Here is an 8057-nt window from a genome sequence, read left to right as displayed (position 1 = left end):
GGCAAGGATTCTGAAGCTTTGTGTGACATACTTTGGACAGGTTGCAAGGAGTCCTTGGATAGGGATGTCATGCTTGAGAGGTTGGAGTGACAGCACTGAAGGGGAAGGCCCTTGATGAGATGGATTGATTCAGTGACTGGGTTAATGAGGGTAGGTGTGTCTAAGACAGTGAGATTGGCATAGGACAGAACAGGGTTTAGGGCTCTTGTACATAGTGTCATTGTGAGTTGCAGCCAACTAGATAGCATGTAACAGTAACAACAGTGCTCCCTTGCTCAGTTCATAGAGTAGCCTCTTGGTCTAGGTATAGGTTTTGCACAAGCACAATTAAATATTCTGGGATTCTTATTCTTCTCAAAGATAGCCATAATTTGTTATGATTCAAACAGTCAAATGCCTTTGCATAGTTAATAAAGAACAAATAAACATTCTTCTGGTATTTGCTTTCAACCAGGATCCATCTGATGTTAGTAATGATATCCCTGTGCCATGCCTCTTCTAAATTCAACTTGAACTATTGGCAGTTCTCTATATGTACTGTTCTAGCCACGTTCTAGTGATCACCAGTAGTATTTTGCTTGCATTTGATGTTAATTATAGTGCTTGATAATTTCCCCATTATTTTGGAAAATTTCCTGGCATAGGCTGGTGAGCACATGCAGCACTATATCTGTAATTTGAAACATGTCAGTTAATATTCCATTGATTCCTGGGGCTTCATTTTTTTGCCAAAGCCTTCAGTACAGGTTGAACTTCTTCCTTCATTGCTATTGGCTTTTGAAAGAGGAGAAAGAAAAAACTAAAATGGATGTCTTAAGAAATCCTGAAAATTGCACTTGAATACAAGAAACCAAAACAAAGGGAAGAGATGCCCACAATAAAAGAGCTTTACAAAAGATTTCAAAGGTCAGCTAGAGAAGACAAAGCAAATTATTATAATAGACTGTGCAGCTATCTAGAATTGGAGAATATAAAGAAGAACTCACTCAGCAGATCTCAAGCTGAAAGAACTGAAAACTAAATTCAAACCTTGAGTTGCAACGTGGGAGGATAGGCAATCCCCTGTGTGGTTAACTGCCTCTGAAAACCTGCTGAAGGGCCAACTATGGGTCGGGTTCTGACTCAAAGGTACACAGCAATAACAATGATGTGGGCAAAATCTTGAATGATCCAAGAAACAGCAAAATAAGATGAAAGAAATACACAGAATCACTGTACCAAAACAGAAAGAATCATGCTGGGTGAACTCTCAGTCGCTAAAGGCCAAATACTGCACAAAACCCTTATGGAGAAAATAGGAGGCTAACTGGAGGGGAGGGGGGGGGACGGGACACAGAGAGGACCAGGAGAGCAGATAAAGAATGTATAGTTATTGCACACAGCAAAGGATTAACACAATGGAGGCTTGGCCTGGGAAGAATTGATGAAGACAATATGGCTATTGCAATCAGCAAATGGGAAAAGGGTAGGCATAACTGCTCAAAAGGTGAAGTGAAGGAGCAGAGTGGAAGAAGGGGGGTGGAACGAACCACTAGAGTAGCAGAATTAATGGATGGATGGTGAGAATGTGAAGGAATAGGCAAGACCTATTCAATGAGAATCTGATGAGAGAGTGATAAAAGACATTGATCAGTAGTAATTAAGTATATAAAATACAATATATTTGGATAATTGTATCAAACACAGTGTACATCAACCAAACCAAACAAAAAAATTACAGTAAGATATCATCTATCTTGATGTTGTTGTTCTGTACTGATGGCTCAAATATGACTCATAGAGACCCTATGAACAATGGATGTGAATCATCTTCTATCCTGTGCCATCTTCACCGTCTCTGACATGCTCGAGCCCATTGCTACTGTGTCAATCCATGTTGTTGAGGGTCTTCCTCTCTCAACCTGACCATCCACATTTCCAACCATGATGTCCTTCTACAAGGACTGGCCTCTACTAACAATATCTATCAGAAAGTCTAGAAAGGCTGCATGTTATTCCATTGTGTGGATGTACCAGTTTTTCTATCCAATTGTTTTGTCAACAAGCATGCAGCACTGAAAAACAGTGAGTATGGAAAACACTATACAACGTGGAAGAGTCTGGAAGACATTATGCTGAGGAAAATATCTCAGTCACAAAAGGACTAATTCTGCATACGTTACTGTTAAAAAATAGAATAGACACAGTGAGGGGAAGAGCAGGGAAAAATGCAGAGATAATGCAATCTATTTGCATCTGCACTGGAATAGGTGAAGGACTATCTGAAAGGAATGCATAATTAGGCGTTATATGTATGACAACAATCGGGGAAAAACATACATTACAAAGTGAATTCATGAAGAGAAGGAGGAAAAATGTGTGTATCAATGAACAGATGAAACCCCATTGTTTCTGTAAACTTTCACTATAATCATACACACAATGAAATGCCATTGTTTCTGTAAACTTTCACTATAATCGTACACACAACGCAATGATGTTAATTTTTTAAAAGTACAGTATATATGAATATTATATGAAATGTATAAGAATGAAAAAATGTATACAAATATAATGCAAACCAATAAAAAATGTAAAAATTTTAAAAAGTATGTTTGTTATGGGCTGTCAAGTCGCTTGTGACTCATAGTGACCCTGTCTGTGTACAACAGCTCTAAATCCTGCTCTATGCTTAGACAACTCCATCGTCTCCAATACACCTACCCCATTACCCCAGTCACTGAGTCAAATATCTCATTGAGGGCCTTCTTCTCTTGCACTGTCCTTCCACCCTCCAAGTGTGATATCTTTCTCCAAGGACTGGTTCCTCCTTGCAATATGTCCAAAGTATGTCAGACAAAGCTTCAGAATCTTTGACTCCAAGGAGCAGCCTGGTTTCATCCTCTCCATAACGCAGGTTGTTGATGCATCCATCTTCCTCCAATCCTGATGCCACACTTCTCCTCATAGAGCCCAGCCTCCTGGATAATCTGTTCTGCATATAGGTTGAAAAGGTATGGAGCTGGGACACATCCCTGGCGTACGCTCTTCCCAATTTTGAACCATGCAGTGTTTCCCTGCTGTGTTCTGACGACTGCCTCCTCGTCCAAGTATAGGTTCCGCATAAGTATGATCAAGTGTTCTGGGATTCCCATTCTTCTCAGAGTCAGCCACAGTTTGTTGTGATCCACACAGTCAAATGCCTTTGCGTAGTCAGTGAAACCCAAATAGGCATTCCTCTGGTACTCTCTTCTTTCTGCCAAGATCCATCTAACATTAGCTATAATATCCCTAGTACCATGGCCTCTTCTAAACCCAGCCTGCACATCTGGCAGATTGAAAATACCAAGTTTTTGTGAGGATGTAAAGCAACTAGAATTTTCATACACTCCTGATGAGAATACAAACGATTTAGTAGTATCTAAGAAACCTAAACATGCACTTAACCCAGAAATTCCAGTTTTATTTCCCATAGCCCAAAGTGAGAAACTACGCAAGTATTCATAAAACAATAGAATGAATAAATATAGTATATCTGTGCAATAGCTGTGCGACTTGGCAGTGAAAATGAATGAGCTTTTCCTGTTGTTGTTGATATTTTGTGCCATTGAGTCACCTGCAGCTCATAGAGACTCTATGCCCAATAGCTCTCACGCCTGCCCTATCCTGAGCCAATCTCACAGTCTCTAGTATACTTACCCACATCACCCTAGTCACTGTGTCAACAGCTACTCCTACACACAATGATATGAAGGAAGCTTACAAGCATAATGCTGACTGAAAGAAATCATACACAAAAGAGTGCATTTATTTAAGGTTCAAGACCAGAAGAGACTAAGTCAGAATGCTAGAAGTCTGGATTGTGATTTCCTGTAATAGTTGTATGGTAATATTAAAGGGATGTTAGAGTGTCAATAAGTTTCCTGGGTGACACAGATGATTCATGCTTGACTATTGACTTTAAGGTTATGGTTAAAACCCACTCATCAGAGCTACAGGAGAAAGATCTAGAGATGTGTGTCCATACAGGTCTGTCTGTAGCACATGCTACTACCATGAATTGGAGCCATCTCAGTGGTCGTGGCATTTTATTTTAGCTCTTTTTACTCGTTTTGTTTTAGAATGTCAGTAATGCCCTTGATCTTAGTGTTGGTTACATGAGTGTGCTCACTTTGTGGAAATTTATTTACGATTCGTGCCATGTTCTTTATGTATGCTCTGCTCAATAAAAAGGTAATTTTAAAAGTTGTAATCACACCAATGCCTGCATTACAGTCATCAGGCAGAGTCTAATTTATATCCAAGTAAATCCACTCATCTCAACTTATTTGATTTAAGAATATCTTATAAATGGAAATCCAAACATGCAAAACAGAAAATTACTTGTAGCACAAAAAGCCCTTTTCATTTTACACAGCAACCCATCAAATGCATGAAAGGAACAAGGATAACGCCATAGCAGATCCATTTTTCAATTTTGTACATTTATCCTAAGGAAGTAAATAACCCACCAGAAGCACAAAGCTTGCTATGAATTTGTCATTTTAATCATTATGTCTACTAGCAAAAACCTAAAATGAAACCAAACAGCCAGACACTGGATCAAGATTTAATAAATTATGATATATCAACACAAGATAAGAAGATAATAGCATACATTAAAAATAATGAATGCAAGACCTTGTAAACCACTAAAAAAATTTTGCAGCTATGTTAGGTAGAAAAATTCTGAATGTAAAATAATATGTATACTATATTTCTAACTTTGTAAAAATGAATCAATAGAGAAAATTAAAAAAATAAATAAAAATTGTAGATTTTTCCATTTTTTTCCAGAGGGATGATTACCCCAACTCCAAGAACTCCTGGTGCACATTTAAATATCATTATTTGGGTTAGAAAGAATTCTTTTGTTAAGCAACAGAAATGAGCCCAAAATAGAAAGAAACTTATGGGATCAAGCATGTCTAGTTTAAAATAACAAGGCAGTTGTTGAATGACCAAGAGTAAAAACTTTAACCACTTGCTCCCTGGAATTCTGTCTCTTAGTGAGTTGTTTTAAATATATATGTCTGTTCTCAAGATTTAAATTACAGCAAGAGAAAAGAATATCCCAGCTCTAGTCATGTATCCGTCCTGTCCTTTGCCTGACAGTCATATCAGAACCACCCAAAGCTGGTTAAAAGCTCTTCCCAAAGGATAGAGTAGTGCTGCTACTAGAAAAACAGGAGGTAGAAGGATGCTGGTGTACCAAAACAACAGATTTCTATGAAATCTTACATCGTCTTTTCCATAAACCAGAATATTACCACTTTTTTCTTATATTAAGTGATAATATGCTTGTAAAACCTTGTAGATTCCAGAAAAATATTAAGAAAAACGCTAGTCACTCTTTATCCAATTATCCTTAACTCTGTGTTAATGAGATATTGCTGCATAATAAATTGCCTTCAAACTGCACTCAGGAAAAATAGAAAGTGGATTGCCTAGGAATGGGAAGGATATAGATGTATTGAAGAAGGTAAGATTTCTTTTTAGGGTGACAAAAATGTTCTAAAATTGTAGGAATGGTTGCAATATTAATTATTTGAACATACTGCTAATGTGGCTATATGCTGTTAAGCCGATTCCAAGTCAGAGCGACCCCATGTGTGTAGACATGTAGCTGCTCCATAGGCTTTTCCAAGCCATGACGTTTCAGAAGCAGAGCACCACGCTTGCCTTCTGAGATGTCTCTGGGTTCAAACTCCAACCTTTCAGCTAGGGATCAACCAATTAAACATTGGTGTCTCTCAAGAACTCTGAATATACAAAACCCATTAAAAGATAGACTTAAAAAGTTGATTGTGGTGATATAAGAAATATATATAAAATACACACACACACACACACACACACACACACAATTTTTTTTTACAAAAAACCTAGAATCCATGTATTGACTTGTGATTTCCCCAAAATATATATCAACTTGGCTGGCATATGATTGACAGTGATTATGAAGTTAGGTAATGATATCCTATGATGGGATCTGACAGTCAGTTGTAAGGAAATTAGAATGAGATGTGATACCCTTCTAAAATCACAGCCCTGAGCCAATGCAAGGGGAGTTGCCCTGATTGTGGCCTGCATCATTTTTCTCTTACAAAAGATTTTTTATCTCTTGTAGGATAGAGAAGCAAGTAGAGAAGAAAGGATCTGACTAAGAAAGAAGACTCAGGAGTAGAGTGCAACCATCCTTTGGACTCAGAGTCACTGTATTGAGAACCTCCTAAGGCCCAGGGGAAGATTGACACTAACATTCATGGAGACCTCCAAGGAATTCCAGCACCACAAATGTTGAAAAGAGACAGAGATCTTTGTTCAGCACCAGCAGAAATAGAAGGCCTTCCGCTGGAATTGGTGCACTGAGTAGAACATTTATCTAGCCACCTAAACACTGAAAGGATATATTTTTGTCATCTAAACCCATTTACTTATGGTCTTTCTGTTATAGCAACACTAGATAATTGAGACAATGGCCATTCACTTCAGTCTGCCTGGGACTTCTCTAATTTTAATACTGAAAGTTCTATATATCGAAAAAATCTTCATTGCTGCACAAACTGAGAAGTTGGTCACTCTGTTCAAAATATATTGGCTTAAAATGAATATTGGTTATGATGATTACTCAAGTGTAATTAATGTTACTAAATTGTGTACATGTTGTTGTTGTTAAGTGCCATCAAGTAGAGTATGACTCAAAGCGATCAAAAGATCTGAACCCTGTTCTATTCTGTACCATCATTGCACTTCTTCTGGTACCAACAGTCAGGAAATAAGGAGACACATTACACTAGGAAAATCTGCAATTAGTGACCTCTCCAAATTATTGAGGAGTAATGAAGTCAGTTTGAGGACTCAGGTACATCTGAGTCATACCATAGTCTTTCTGATCACTTGCTATGTCTCTAAGAGATGAACAGTGAATAAGGATGATAGAAGAAGAATTGACATCTTTGAGTTGTGGTGTTGGAGAAGAGTACTGGGCATTCCATGAATTGCCAAAAGAACAAATATATGTCTTGGAGAGGGTGCAGCCAGAGTGCTCTTTGGAGGCAAGAATGATGAGGCTTTGCCTCACATACTTTGGACATGTTGCTAGAAGAGGCTATTCCTTGGAGAAGGACATGATACTGAAAGGGTGGAGGATCAACAAAGGAGAGGAACACCCTCAACCAGGTGGACTGATGTGGTGACTGCTGCAATGGGTTCTTATGTGTCAGGAAGTGTGAGGATGGCACAGGACAGGACAGGGTTCAGATCTTATGTTTATAGGTCACTATGAGTCATACTCAAGGGCACCTAACAACAACAATATTCTCTTGCTATGTTTTCACAGCATCTTCTTGACCTAGGCATAGGTTTCATATAAGCAAAATTAAGTGTTCTGGGATTCTCATTCTCTAAATTAGTCATAATTTGTTATAATCCACAGTCAAATGTCTGCATAGTTAATAAAGCACAAATAGACATTCTCCTGTTATTCTCTGCTTTCAGTCAGGATCCATTTAGCAATGATATCCCGGGTATCAGAGTCTATTCTAAATCCAGCTTGAATTTCTGGCAATTCTGTCTCTGCCTGTTTTTAAAAAAATCTTTAGCAGTATTTTACTTGCATGTGATAGTAATGATACAGTTCAATAATTTTCACATTCTGTTGGATCACTTTTCTTGGAAATGGGAACAAATATGAATTTCTTTCAGTAAGTTGGCCAGGCAGCGGTTCTCCATATTTTCAGGTATAGACTGGTGAGCATATCCACAGCTTCATCTGTTAATCAAAACATGCCAAGTGGTATCCCATCAATTCCTGGGACATTATTTTTGTGCCAGTACCTTCAGTGCCTGGAAGCAGGAGCGGCAGCCACTTCCGAAATGGTTTGCCTCTGGAAACTCTATGTACGAGCAGTGCTCAGGCCTTTCATTCATAGGGTCACTATGAGTCGTCTACGACTCGATGGTACCTAACAACCAAAGCAACGACGACAGAGAGAGAGCTATGTTGGCCTAGTGGAAAGAAAGTGATGCTACCAAGC

Source organism: Elephantulus edwardii, unplaced genomic scaffold, assembly GCF_000299155.1.
Source record: "Elephantulus edwardii isolate Elephantulus edwardi_28Jun2011 unplaced genomic scaffold, EleEdw1.0 scaffold00019, whole genome shotgun sequence".
NCBI lineage: Eukaryota > Metazoa > Chordata > Mammalia > Macroscelidea > Macroscelididae > Elephantulus > Elephantulus edwardii.
This window is presented reverse-complemented; position numbering follows the sequence as displayed.